Source organism: Sceloporus undulatus, unplaced genomic scaffold (assembly GCF_019175285.1).
Source record: "Sceloporus undulatus isolate JIND9_A2432 ecotype Alabama unplaced genomic scaffold, SceUnd_v1.1 scaffold_19, whole genome shotgun sequence".
Taxonomy (NCBI): domain Eukaryota; kingdom Metazoa; phylum Chordata; class Lepidosauria; order Squamata; family Phrynosomatidae; genus Sceloporus; species Sceloporus undulatus.
In genome coordinates this window covers 1,719,809-1,734,667 of record NW_024802941.1, presented here as the reverse complement: position 1 = coordinate 1,734,667, position 14,859 = coordinate 1,719,809, and the positions used below count along the sequence as shown (strand labels likewise).

At 40.4% G+C, this 14,859-nt stretch overlaps 1 protein-coding gene and 1 long non-coding RNA gene across 3 annotated transcripts in view; one reads left to right on the top strand and one right to left on the bottom strand.

The window, feature by feature from the left end:
- The window catches only part of LOC121917469 (5-hydroxytryptamine receptor 1E-like), a 55,810-nt gene that overhangs the window by 18,823 nt on the left and 22,128 nt on the right, over positions 1 to 14,859 (bottom strand). The window lies entirely within an intron of this gene.
- Positions 3,363 to 14,859, top strand: part of LOC121917470 — a 28,384-nt gene continuing 16,887 nt past the window's right edge. Inside the window, exon 1 of the long non-coding RNA XR_006101036.1 lies at positions 3,363 to 3,396. This is a non-coding gene — a long non-coding RNA (uncharacterized LOC121917470). The remainder of the gene's footprint in view (positions 3,397 to 14,859) is intronic.

The following is a 14,859-nucleotide window of genomic DNA, read 5'->3' as shown; positions in this document are numbered from 1 at the left end:
AGGTTATTTAAATTTTAAATTTTATTTTTAATGCAATTTTGGTAGTAGGCTAGTTTTATTTTTATTTTAAAGAAAAACTAAAGTAAAAATGGAAAGGAAAGGAAAGGAAAGCAGCCTGTTCTGGAATAGTGAGGGAGAGGGAGAGAGGAGGAGAAACTGATACCACATGACTGCCCAATACCAGAATGGCCACGTGAAATAATTTATTTTACATGAGGACTACAGTTATAGCAGAGTGTTTGGGAGCTTATTGAGGAGTTTTCCCCATCAATGACAAGGTGGTATCTAAGAATGTGTGGAGGGGAAGACAGTGATGAGATGGAGATGGCATATGTAATAAGTGCTGCTTAAGGCACTATTTTCTAGCTTTAATGGTGGTTTAAAAGCTGTGTGTGATAATGTCCATTGTTGCATTGCAACACCCATTATTCCTCACTGTTACTTATGCTGTGAGTTTTGTTGAAATTGCGTTACAACAACATTTGCAAGGCCATATGATTTTCTCCTTGATAGGCCCCTTAGATTGGCTGAATGGATTATGTATCTGAACAGATGGAGAGTATTTTACCATCTCCACCAAATCATTACAACACTCCTTCCCATATCTGGATCTGTGGGGGCAGGTCTCTAGCTCACAGGACATAAATTTATAGCATCAAATATTCTACCCATTAAATACTGCTGAGATCTGCAGATGGAAATCCAGATAGGATGACTGTGGGCACATATCATTCCATTTGTGTGTAATGTGTTTGTCACATGCCTTAAAGTCATTCCCAATTTATGGTGATCCTTAGACAAATCTATCGCAGAGTTTGCTTGGCAAGATTTGTTTGGAGGGATGCCACTTCCTTCCTCTGGGGGAAGGATTCAGCCTTCTCATAGACTCAGCCAATCTGTGGGGCTTGGGCAAAATCACTGAGTGGGTTTCCATGAATGAGTAGGGATTTGAATACTGGTCTCCTAGTGTCCTTGTTCAACACTCAAACCACTACATCACACTGGCCTCTTGTGCGCAATAGATAATGTAAATTAGTAAGGGTTAACTAGACTTGAAGGCATACAACAACAATAACAAAACTAGACTAGCTGGTTGCTAATATAGACCTGGACTTGGCAAAATGAATAATTTAGTTAACATACCCACTTTTCAAGGGATTTAATTTAAACATATAATTCAGAGTGCCTTCTGTTATTCAGTTATTGTATAAAGCATTTTTCCAACTTTGTGCCCTCCAAATGTGTTGAATTACAAAGCCATGTTGTCTTGGGAAGGTAGAAAGTACAGTGGATCCTTCGTATCCTTGCCATGTGGATTTCAGCATCCGTGGACGGCAAGTCCTGGTTCTCCCTAATGGGGGTACATGCATGTGGCTGTACTGGGGGGGAGTGCACGCCACATTGCCATTAGGGAAAATGGGACTGGAAGTCCCGCAATTTTTGGTATCTGCAAAATACCAAAGGTCTGACTGTTTTGTGCTACAAGAAGTGGTGTGACTAGGGTTGGCGTGACCTGGTGCAGCAACTCATGGTGTTACCTGTGCATTGACCTCCTCCCATACTACTACTACCACCACCACCACCACCACTACTACTACTACTACTACTACTTATTTATTTATATTTCCCTGCCTCTCCCTGTGGATTGAGGCGGGGTTACAACCCAATAAAAACATACAAATACAGTCAATAAAAGGAATAAATCTAATACATCATTAACAATAATAATATCAATTAAAAGCTGATTTATCATAGTGCAACAGTTTTATAACAGTAGAATTGCACAGAATCATAGTCAAAGATTGATGGATGGATATCCTAAACAGGCTCACCGGAAGAGCTCCGTCTTGACTGCCTTCTTAAAAGCGTCCAAGGTGGTAATAAGACAGCTCTCTTCTGGCAGGCCATTCCCCAATTTAGGGGCAGCGGGAAGTCGTGACCAATCTAGTCATTTGTATTTCCAATAGATTTTTCCCAGATGTTCTGAGAGTGTGGGACGGAGTATGTAGGGAGAGGCATTCCTGCAGGTAGCTCGGGGCCAAGCCATGAAGGGCTACACAGTTGCCTTTCTGCTCTGCAGAAATTAGGCCAATAACTACCAGTAGGGCTTTCTGCCATGAGGGCTGGAAAAAAAGTAATGTTTTTGTACTAATATTATTTATAAACTGTAATTCCCATATGTCAACAAAACTCACAGCATAATGGCAATAGTTGTGACAGTAACAACTAGCAAAATGTAAATTATGCCTTTAAATTACAATATCACACACACAGCCTAAATGTATTTTCATGACATAGCTTCATGTGATTAAAGTGAAAATTTGGTAAGATGTGATGTTATTAAAGAAAATTTAAAAAGAGTAAAACAATTTATAAAACCCAGATGAAACTCCTTTTTCCACCCATTGAGCTTCACCCCACTCAGGCCATCTCTTTCAGTGAGCTGCAGACATTTAGGGAGCGGTCGTGTCACACACACACACACACACACACACACACACTTTTAGGGTATCACCCTGTGCAGCCCACACTCCCCCCCCCCCCCACGATACTCTTAACTACAAGTATCTGGAGATTTGGGGAGGCTACTTCAAAGCATACCCTAATTTCCTCTCCAAGGTCCTGAAGTGCTTGAGATAGTAACAACTTATTTTTATAGCTGGCCCTCAGTATCCATGGATTCTGCATCCATGGATTCCACCATGCACAGCTTGAAAACATTTTTTTAAACACCCAAAAAGCAAACCTTGATTCTGCTATTTTATATAAGGCACACCATTTTACTACCCCACTGTATTTAATAGGACTTGAGCAGCCACAGATTTTAGTATCCACAGAGGGTCTTGGAACCAAACCTCAGTGGATCCCAAGGGCCCACTGTACATCATTCTGATTTTACATTATTCTCATTACTGAAGCTTCATTTGAAAGTTAAGTTAACGGCAACTGATTTGTATGCATATATGGAGCACATATACTATGCCAAGTGAACAAACGAGCATGTGTTAAAGCATACATGCTGTCCCTGGATTGAGCTCATAGAGGATGAATTTGGAACCAAAAGTGAGTGGATCAGAAAAGTTAATTGCAAGGATAAAAGGTTTGCTTCACCAGATTTTGAGATCATTTTGCATTTCCTGCCATGTCTAGGGATGTTTTGAACTCCGTCCAAATGATCCAGAAAGTGCAATGACTTTAAGTGTGTATTCCTTTCCCTCTTCCCTCCTTTTCACACAGGAGTGATTGCACTCGTGTGTGCAATGCATAGGGTAGAGTCAGTCATTAACATGCTTGGTGATATATTAGCCATTTACCATTTATTTAATGCCAGCAGTGTAGTTGGTATTGTACACACTGCACAGATGCAATACGGCTCCTTGCCAGGCAGCTTACAAAGTAAGTATTTACTTCTAATTCTGCTATCTTTGACTTATATAAACATGCCCTTAGGTACATTCAGCATAATCTGGAATCTGAAAGAGATGGTATCTGTCTGCTGTAAAGCTCAAAGGTACATGTAACCTTTTCAGACAACAACATTTTAAATGTGGTGGTCACCTCACGCCTATAAAAAGTTCTACTTCATGTCTTATATTGCTTAGAGACATGCCAAGCACAAATATTTACCTCAGAACCAGGAAATCTGACCTATTTAACTTTGGGGAAAATAGTGCTAGCTGAATTAACACGGAGATAATAATATTGAACAAGGTAAATGTCACCAAGTGCACTGTTTTCATCAGAATCAGTATCTTGCTTATTACTCTTCCATTTAAAAGGGCTTCTGCTTTTGTTTTTTAAACTGTATTTGAGAATTTAATTGACAACCCTTTATTCCATCCTTTTTAAAACTCAAAGCTGGCAATTTGTTCAGCAACTGTGATGTTGTATGTCTGACCCACAGCACTGCAATTCACTTTTAGGGTCATTGTGCCACTGCAGTGACCAAATGCCCCTCCAAAACCTACCTTTTAAGCCACACAGCCATTTCCAAGTTGTTGGAGAGCAGGAGGGTGAGCAATGATTTGTTCAGTCCTCTTCTCATACCTGGGTGCACCGCAACTAAAAGAGGGCTGGCTGCATCACTTGTCCAATGCTCCATAAACTTGAAAATAGCCATGTTGGGGCTATGAGGCTTAAAACATAGATTTTTGGGGGGATATAGGTCACAGCATGAGGGACATAGCTACATCTGCATAGTTGCATCTCATGATACAGGAAATGTATCACAAATGTAGAACTAGACCACGGACATTTAGTGGAAGGCAATGGCCAGGAAAAGAGTAAAGGGCCACAGGGGAACTCACATGTACAGTTGAGACATTTGAGGAAGGACATGATATATATCAGCTATGTTCATTTGCTGTTAGAAACTTCAGTGAAAGTGTTTGATTTTGAAAGTCATGTTGGACTTCAAAGGAGAAAAACTTTGAAACATTGTTGGGGCAAATAATAGGTGCTGGCTATAATGTTAGTATCCTGCTATGAGCTTCTGGAGCGGCTAGAGATCTAATAAACCACAAGATTTGTACAAAGTAAGTCCATCCAGTTAGACAGATCAGGTTAGTGGGTGATGGGAAAGACCTCTGCTTGAACATGTGGAGAGTCACTGCACATCAGAATAGTTAATATTGGCCCAATATGGACCAATTTTATGACTGAGTGTAAGACATCTTCATAATGTTCATAGAGATGCCTCATAAAGAATATTAAACAACTTGTACACTACACAGGTATAGCACTACGATCCCAGTTTGGTTCCATGGCTGATCCTACAAAATGCTGGGATTTGCAGTTTAGAGAGGAGCATTTAGAATTCTTAGCCAGATAACTCTAGCACCTCACCAAATTACAAAATTCAGGATTCCACTGGATGTTTCTATAGCAGTTAAAATGGAATTATAGTACTGCAATCGAGTAATATGAAGGGCCCCTTGTTTATCCTTTTCTTCTCATGAACAGCACCAAGATATTGCTTGGTATGAATATCTATGTCAAGGAAAATATCTGTGATATCAGTACCAAATGCTCATGTTACAAAATCAAGAATTAAAATCACTGATTTGATTGATTGCTTAAGACTAGTCTCCAGTAAGGCCAACATCAGCCTGGGAACTTTAATCTACATGGCTGTCACATGATCACAGAGCCTGCCCCTTTGCAAAGACCTTCATGCGCACATTATTAATACTAATTGATATAACAGCAACATTTAGCTCTCCCAATCAGACCTTTCCTGCCAGCTGGTCCATCTGCAACAAAAATACCCAGTGCTCCAGTTATGTGCTTTCCTTGTTTTATTTCATAAGCTCTCAGAAGATGCTCTTTCTATGTACACATCAGTCACCTTTCAAAACAGGTAATGATTGTTCTACAAGGCAGATCCCTGCATCCTGGGAGTTTCTACTTAGGCCCAGGGTATGCATAATTTAGCATTATTGTGGTGATCAGACAGCAAAGGGCATGCCATGAAAGAAAAATGAGAAGCAACATCTTCATTCATGTTATCTGATGCAAAGGACATTTTCCCTAGTTACTAATCAGTAGAAGGAACAGATGCCCAGAGAGCTATAAAAATAAATGTCCCACATTCATCAGGAGGCTTTAGATTTCTTGCATCTTTCATAATATGGCAATCAAACACACACAGGCAAAAGTGTATTGTAAGCCATTAAGGGTGAACAAAGACATACTGCCACTAGGTTGTTAATAAAACTTTCTTTCCCTATTATATAGCCTAATCCCAGTCTGTCTCTCTAATGTTGTTTGTTATATAGATCTGTTCCCTCTCCCCCTCCACACTCCAAAATCAAGCTAAGACAGCTCAAAACATATTTGTTTGTTTGTTTAAATATTCATATATCACTATCACTCGAATTTCTAATGCTTCTAAAGCGGGGTGGGCTGGATGCACTCTAAAGGCACACATATGCTTCCTCAGGCATTTCCCCCTTACCATAGCTGACAGTGCTGCCATCACTAAATTTGTCCCTGCAAGGAGATTACAAATATATACTTTAAAAAAGATATATTTTATTAAGTTACAAATAGATTAAACACATTACAATATATTACACTAAACTACACACATTAATGCTGATATTGTTGTTGTTGTGTGCCTTCAAGTTGTTTCTGACTTACAGTGACCCTCAGGCAAACCTAACATGAGGTTTTCTTGGCAGTTTTCTTCAGAGGGGGCTTGCCATTGCCATCCTTTGAGGCTGAAAGAGTGTGACTTGCTCAAGGTCACCCAGTGGTTTACGTGGCCAAGTAGGGAGTTGAACCATGGTCTCCAGAGTCATAGTATAGTGCTCCAACCACTACACCATGCTGGCTTTTACACACATTAATATATTTACATAAAAATGTCCTCCCCCCCAATCTAACCCACTCACAAACCAAACTAAACCAAACCAAATAACACAGCTACAAAAAACCCGCAAAGAATAATATAAAATAACTAACAATGCTCCGGGGTGAAACAGATGGGCCAAATAAAGTGGTTTCCACCTGCTTTGAAAGCAGAGCATTTAGATGACGTATGCCTCCAAAGCAGGCAGAAACCAGATTGAAGCCGCGCTCTGGGGCTAAAAACCAGAGCAAAAAGAAGCCACGATAGTCTGACTCAAGCTGGAAAATTAGCATCTTTGATGCTGTATATAAACACAAGGATGCGAGAGAGGTTTTGAAGGAACAATCTATCCTAACCCTAACCTTAAAGCTACATATAAACACATTGGTGCAGGTGCACATTTAAAAAGGACAAAACCAGCATACCTAAGTGGTCTGGGTGGCAATGCAAAAAAGTGAAAGTGTAACACCACCAATGGATATAAATACAACATACACAAACCAGACAGTTCAAGAGGGAGCATGGGGTGAAGGGGACATGTAGGGATAGTCTCCATGATTGTGCTTTGCCAGTGTTTTATTGGGCACACTGATGCTCCAATGCAGGGGTAGGCAACCCTTTTGAGCCGGGGGCTGGGTTGCTGTCCCTCAGACAACTGGGGGGGCCGAAGCCAAAAAATAAATAATTAAATAATTAAAAAAAAATTAAATAAATAAATAAACCGGGACAAAATTTTCAAATGGAGGGCACTTTTTAAATAAAAAATGGTGGACACGCGAACAAAATTGCTGATTTTTTTAAAAAAATGTTAAGATAAATGCATGTTTCTGAGGCTTCTATAGACAATTGCCCCACCATGCCCCTCGCACGAGATGCCAAAGGCCCCAGCAGCAATTGGTGGCAGGACCGGGCGGGGGCCGGTCCCAAGGCCTTGCCGGGCCGCATCCAGCCCGCGGGCCGCAGGTTGCCTATCCCTGCTCCAATGCCTTGTACACCAGTGGAGGATCACAGGTGCAACTGTGCAGCTGATCAAAGGGGCGGCCATCCAATGGGATGGCATCTAGGCAGCAGGCAGTAGCCGGAAGTGTGTTTGAGCAACAGTGCACATGCATGGTGGGGAGGTGACAAGAAAAATTACCCAGCAGCACAGCTTGACAGCATGCTGTGCAGTCAGGCTGTGCACATTTTGGCTTCCTTGGGAGCAACCAATGCGGAGAGCAGGGGTTCAACTCGCTTCCAGAAACTGCAGGTTTCAGATGCTTTTTCCTGCCCATATGTTCCAGTCCTTAGTTGATTTCCCACCCTCCAAACTCAAGAATATAATGTTAAATGTTAATTATAATGAACCTCTCTGTAGCACTAACACCATTCATTGCCACTTCCGACCTAAAGTATAACATAGCTCTAAGCAATCATAATCTTCATTTCTTTCTTTTAAATACAAAACAAAAATAATTCCCAATCTTTTAAAAATTTGTCTAAAGATTTCTCTTTAACCAATATTGCTAACATTCGTTTCAGCCATTTCAAAGATTCTTTTAAAATAAAGTATGTTTTTCTCATCTGCCTCAGAAATGGAACTGTGGTTCCAGAAATGCAAGTCTACTTGTAAACTCAGAGGGAGCACATGCTTTGTCTTAAAAGGGTGTGTGTGTGTGTGTGTTCATGTTCCTAGGCCCTTGGAACTTGTCCACCCCTGAGATAAAATCACAAATAATAAAGAACACAATGTAGAGCATTGGCAGATAAAAGACACCCAAGGGAAATAATATAGTGATCTTCAGTGGTCTATCCCAAAGGTTTGCTGACAGAATCAAGTCTCCAACAGCACCTAAATAACAACCGGGGGGGGGGGCAAATCTATCTCCAGGGATAGGAGTGTAGCTATAGTGGAAGCAAAATGAAGACATTGCCCTCCCATACGGCGTTTGGTCTCAATGACAGAACCAGTTCAGTGTGATGGTCTCAGTGCTGGATTATAACTCTGGAGGCAAGGGTTTGAATCCACACTCAGCCATGGAAAGCTACTGGACAAGTCATATTCTCTCAGCTTCAGAAGGTAAAAACAAACCCTCTCTAAACAAATCTTGCCAAGAAAACCCCATGATAGATGTGCTTTATAGTTGCCATAAATTGGAAATGACCTGAAGGCACACTACCACCACAACACCCAATTATATGTTCCTTCATACCCAAATTTCTAGCATTGCAGGAAGTGATACACAGAGAAGATTATCGCACCGGGGTTAAAACGTTATCCCGTGCATTCTAACTGGGGTGAGCACGGAATGTGACAGGAACACGATGGGACCCAGAACACTATTTTACCGTGCAGCGGAATGCCGCCACCGCCACCAGGCATTTCCATCGTGTTCCCATTGAGTTCCAGGGGACGCCATTTCTGGGAACTGTTTCAAAGCGTCCCCAGAAATGGCGTCCCCTGGAAGTCAATGGGAATGTGATGGGAATGCCCGGCGGTGACAGCGGATTTCTGCTGTGCGGTAAAATAGCATTCTGGGACCCATCGCATTCCTGTCATGCTCCATGCTCACCCCCGTTAGAACGCACCGGGGAACGTTTTAACCCCGGTGCGATAATCTTCTGAAACTAATTCATACCTAGAACTGGCATATCTGCCACATTTACATTCTCTTCGTTACTGTATCTGTGCCTTTTCTTCAACTGTCTAAACTGGGTTTCTTAAAGACTCTAGAAAAGTTTTAAGTTATTATAATTTTTAACTTACTGGTTTTAAGTTACTGTAATTTGGGGACTGAAATAAAATTCATGGGGGCAGAATTATTATGGTGGACAACACCCTGATTTTGCCCCTTCTTCTCTGTAGCTACACCTATGGAGCCTAGTGCTGCCTTGGAGAACTCCCTCACCTGAACTAGACAAGTCTCAAGTTAAGTCGAGTCAACATTTTTGCCAAATCAAGTCCAAGCCAAGCCACTGAAGTGACCTGAGTCTGGTGGCAGCAGGATGCAGAGTGGAATAGACTCCTAAGGCACATTCTAATGATGTGTTGCTGAGGATTATCACATTGGGCTTTTATCCTGTTATTTTCCTGATGGGATAAATGTGTTTAACTTTAAAGATGGATCTTAGCACATTCACCCATCTGCAGCCCATATGTAACCAGTGCTTATCCCGTAAATGTTCAAGCAGAGGATTTTCCCATTTGCAGACAAGCTGCAGATGGGTGAATTCAGTGAGACCCATCTTTAAAGTTAAACATGTGTTTATCCTGTCAGGAAAACAATGGGATAAAAGCCCATGTGATAATCTCCCAAGTCTTTTAATCCAAGGAGTGAAACAGATTGCCCCAAAATGCCAGACTGGGACTGCTGCAGAGCCGTGCACCTCAGCAACTGCATGCCATGGCCCCAATCCAGCCAGCTTGCATCCCAAATAGGAGCGGTAAAAGTCAGTTCTTATTGGTGGTGGAAAAAAGATGACCCTTTGCTGCTGGAGCTGGCTTTTCACTGGTTCCGGGGCAAATGGCATCTAAATTCCACATGAATATGCCAGTGATGTAGACTTGAGCCAATTGACTCGGATTTAAGTTGAAATCATGTTGCTTCAGTGACTTGGCTTGGTCTGACTTGGCAAAAATGACACCCTGATTCAACTTGATTTAAGACTTTTATATTTTTAGTGACAGACTTGCTGGTGCATTTACTTTGAGCAGCAGGCAAGACCTGCCCCCAAGATATGAGGTGGTTCATTTAGGTTTTCTTGATCCAAACCATTGTTAGGCTTTCAAGGTAATCCTCAACATTTGAATAGAGGCTAGAAACAACTGTAAGCCAGAGATACAGCAATAATAAGGAACATATCACTGATTTTAAAAAAAAAACATGCACCATCTTGAGTTTCTAAAGGGTGCTCAATGGCAGTCCCTCTATGGAGCAGGATCCACTAGTCTAACCTTGATACTGTGACATGTGTGATTATGGCAAGGAAATATTGGTACTCCTAAACTCTATGGAATGTCTTGACATATAAGGTGTACAACTATGAAAGTTTCACCTAGAATATATATATGGTAAAGGCAGCCTACCTAGAATATATATATGGTAAAGTTTCACCTAGAATATATATATGGTAAAGGCAGCCTACCTACTTCCACACCTCCCTCCTGCCCAGCACTATTAAATAACAAGTTTCACCAATTGTTCTTTTCATACAGTTTGAAGGGCCATGGACTGCTGTTCTTTCTTGCTACCCCTGAAGCTTCACTGAAGTGGGAGTTTTGGCAATTATTTGACTGAAGATTTAGTACTTAAAGGCCATGTTCAGAAATCACAGCAGCAACCCACATTAGCTTTGCCTTTGTTAAGTCAGAGCTCCTTGTGACAGTTTTGTGATTTCTAAAACTATGTGCTTTATGGGAAACACATGTTTTTTTGCCTGAATAACTTAATGTATGCTGTTTACTTCCCCATGTTGAAGTGTACAATAGCCTCTTCAGCAGAGCAGCATGTCCTAATCTAGTTAAGGTTCTTGCGAAAACAACTGGCACAACATGGGTTGAATTATCCACAATTCAACCCACACTGCTTTAGCAGGGTTTAGGCTACAATTCTACATGCAATCCATATTTACCTGGAAGTAAGCAATGCTGATCACTGTGGGACTTAGTGTGAAGTAAACTGAGTATGGTTTAAGGATGGGTGGGGATTTCAGTTAAGATAGTTTTTGAGAAAAAATTATCAAAATTTGCAAATGGGCAGAATTTGTCACATTTGGGATAGAACAAATTTGAGAGCTTTTTGTTTTTTAATCAAAGGTTGAAAAACTTAAAAGTTGATAGATTTGTATTTTAGGCCAAAGACTTTTAGAATTAACTTTTAAGGGTCTGGGTTTGAAGCTCCATGCATTTGGTCATGGATGTGGAGGTTGTCAGTTGTTGTTGTTGTGAAGCTTCTCCTCTTTAACAACAGTACATGATCAGCAGATACAACATGGCCTTCTCCATACTGGGAACAGCTGTACCTATTGAATTTGGCTGAGGCAGATAGAGGAGAAGTTTATTTCAGTTTATTTTTTGAAGTTTCTTGATATTTTAGATGGAGTATACTAGAGGAATAAGAAATCCAAAATGCAGAAAGAAGTGAAAGAGATTTTTTTCATTCAAGAACTATGCTGTCAGTCACAACTAGTTTGTTTATGGTTTTTATTTAGATTTGAGTATGACATTTCATTTTAGTCTTCAGCAAGGGCTTAGCCATAAAATTTGTTTTGAATGCAAAGCAGTAATGCTGAACCTCCCTTGAAGGTTTATGGAACAGCTTTCTCCCATCACAAAATATCCACAGCCCACCTCTATACGCTGGGGAGTTTCTTTCAGCCCTGGAAATTTTATCATTAGAATTGAATGCCTCTTCCCAGATGAAAAGTATGATGGAACAAAGCAGAATTCAACTAATCACAGCATCAAATTAGGTCTAAATAGCTGGCCAGTAGCAGGTGGAGTACAGTGATATGAAAGGACTTTTACCCTTTTCATCCAATTTTTGCTTTTGTTGTTAAAATAAAGTACTGCTTAAGATAGCCCACAGCCAAGGCTTGGTAAAAACATTTTGCTCTCTTCACCTCTTTCCAAATCAAGGTGCATGGTATCCAATGCTATCCAAGCTACTTGGGGACCTCAAGCAGAAAGTTCCATAATTACTTCTCCTATCTGGCAAGAAAAATACAAGAACAACTGCTGTCGTTTTTAAACATTTCAAATCTGATTCCCCATAGTGTATGCTTCCCTCTGCCTAATTCAAGGTCGGCCCTGGTCTTTGCCAGCACAGATCAACAAGCAACCACATCAGGACAAAGGCTTAATCTGTACCAACATTTTTCCTAGAAGTGTTTTATTTTTGAAAAGCTGGCAGAAAGCGACCTTTATCTATACCCACCTCCAGCAAGTTAAACACTATGAGTCATCCTTTATATGCTGCAAACAAGAAAAAAAATGACAGAAACACTTGTATGATCTTTATTGGTGGCAATGGTGGGGGAGACACAAATTGCTGCAATACAAAGTTGTTCTGGAAGCACTTAATCTCCAAAGTGCCCTACAATTGCCAAATGTCAATTTAAATACTTCAGTTTTGACATTGAGATGAATAGGCATTCATCCTGGGGATGTAGGTACGGCATTTGTCTTATATCTCATTGAATTAGGCACATGGTTAAAGCTTCAGCACCAAAATCTATGGTTTTTGTGCCTTAAGAGTTTATCACATGAAGGAGATAGGGAGTTTATCCCATGAATATCCTGGAAAAATCATGTAATTACATAAAATGATTTCACACAACGTTGCACAAAACCTGCCATTAAAGTGGTCACAAAGAAGCATTAATGCATACTTTTTGCTTTTGGGATTTCAGCAACAATGCATTTCTGATATCACTTTATTTGCACAATTGTATGTGATAATCATTTGTGCAATTATTCGCCATTTTTGCTTTATTTGTGGGATGCTTTAAATGCACTTTAAACTCTCTTTAATGCTGAAATTAGCCCCAGTGTGATAAACTCCATAGTTTGGATTTAGACTGCAGTCCTAGACAATCCTACGCACAATTAGGTGGGAGTACGTACCACTGGAATGCATGAACTGATTTTTGAATAGTCATACATAGGCTTGCATTGCAGAATGTTCACATAATTTCCTGTTACCATCTTCTTTCTCTCGATTACAGTTAGCCCTCCTTATCCATGGATCTTTTATCCACAGATTCATTTCATATAAGGGATACCATTTTGCTATGCCATTGAATTTAATGGGACTTGAGCATCCATGGATTTTGTTATCCACAGGGGGTCTTGGAACCAAACCCCAGCAGATAACAAGGGCCGCTCACTTCCTACACACCCACAGCTTGTATGATTATGACTATGACTAATATGTTCCTGATTACACATTGAGATCTGAATGTGAGAAACAAGGCCTGCCTGAGGTCGCCCTGTAATATCATATCTGGGCTGAAATCCAAAAAAACAGATGAGCACTTTAATCAATAGCCTTAAGTTATCATTCTGTACATGTGGAGAACTGGAAGTCTGTTTTATGTCAAAGCAATCTGCAGAATGGCAGAGAGTAAGAAACCCAAATAAGCTCAAGTGTATGGTGCGGTTCTGTATCTGACTAGCCAGAAGCACTGAGTTCAGTGGGATTTACGCCAAGGTGTCAGACTGATGATTTAGAAATAAGCATTTCACATAAACAGTCATCCCTCCATATCCATGGATTTTTTAATCTACAGATTCAACCATCCATGGCTTGAAAATATTTTTAAAAATATAAATTTCAAAAAACAAACCTTGGTTTTGTCATTTTTTTAAAAAAAAAATAGGATACCAATTTACTATGCCATTGTTTTTAATTGGACTTGAGCATCTATGGATTGTGGTACCATGGGGGTCCTGGAACCAAACCCCAGCAGATGCCAAGGGCCCACTGTATATGTGTTCATATAGACAGATCAATTAAAAAATTGCTGTAGTTTCTCATTATCATTCTCTCTCTCTCTCTCTCTCTCTAATATTTTCACACGGACAAATTTGCCTTGAATGAAAATGGATACCTGATTGTATTACATTCTCAGCAATTATTATGTCCTTCATTAAACTTACAAATATTTGGAAACTGTTTCCTATGTGAAGTTTGAATATTTCTGTATCTGTTGTTACAAAACCAGAAAAAGAAAGGATTTTTTATCGGTGCAAGGATCCTGTGCCATTTTAATGCCATTGAAGTCTTCTGTGATTCAGCCAGGTGTGGAAAGCTATTCTTAGCTCGCCTTCCATCCCCAACCCCTCTCTTTTTGACTTGCAAACCACTCTGACTTTATCTGTTAAGTCTGCTTTCTTTCACTGTCAGAAACAGACAGATCTGACCTTTGACTTCTGCCTTTTCCTTTCCATATTCTCAAGGGCTGAATACTGAGCAGTGAAATAACAACAACAACAACAAAAGCAACAACATGAAACCAGAAACCAGCCATAAAATGAATAACAGGGGGAGCTGCCTTGTATTAAATCAGCTCACTGCCATTTTATTGCAAGGCTGGCCCAAGGCATTTTGCCGCCTGAGGCAGAAGACCAAATGGCTCCCTTTATCCAATTCAACGTAAACAGTACTGAAAGCCAGCCACATTGCAGCATACACTGTAACAGTTCACAGAGGAAAACCAGAACATGTATGACCAAGCAGCATCAAAAAAAGCAGTCAAGATGGCAAATCTTATTTGTGATAAAACACACAAGCTATTAGAGGCTGCAGCAGTTTGCTTTACCTAAGCTTATCGGAAAGGGAAAGATTCTACTCTCCTCTTCTCTCTTTTGCTGAGTTAATTAAGTGCAAATGACTTTTACACTTTGAACTCAGTTTGCAGCAACTGAAATAAGGTAAGGATAGGGTTGCCATACATCAGGACTGCCAAACTGGGACAAATGTAGGACAACATTTTCAAATGTAGGACTTTTTTTAATGGAGGACACC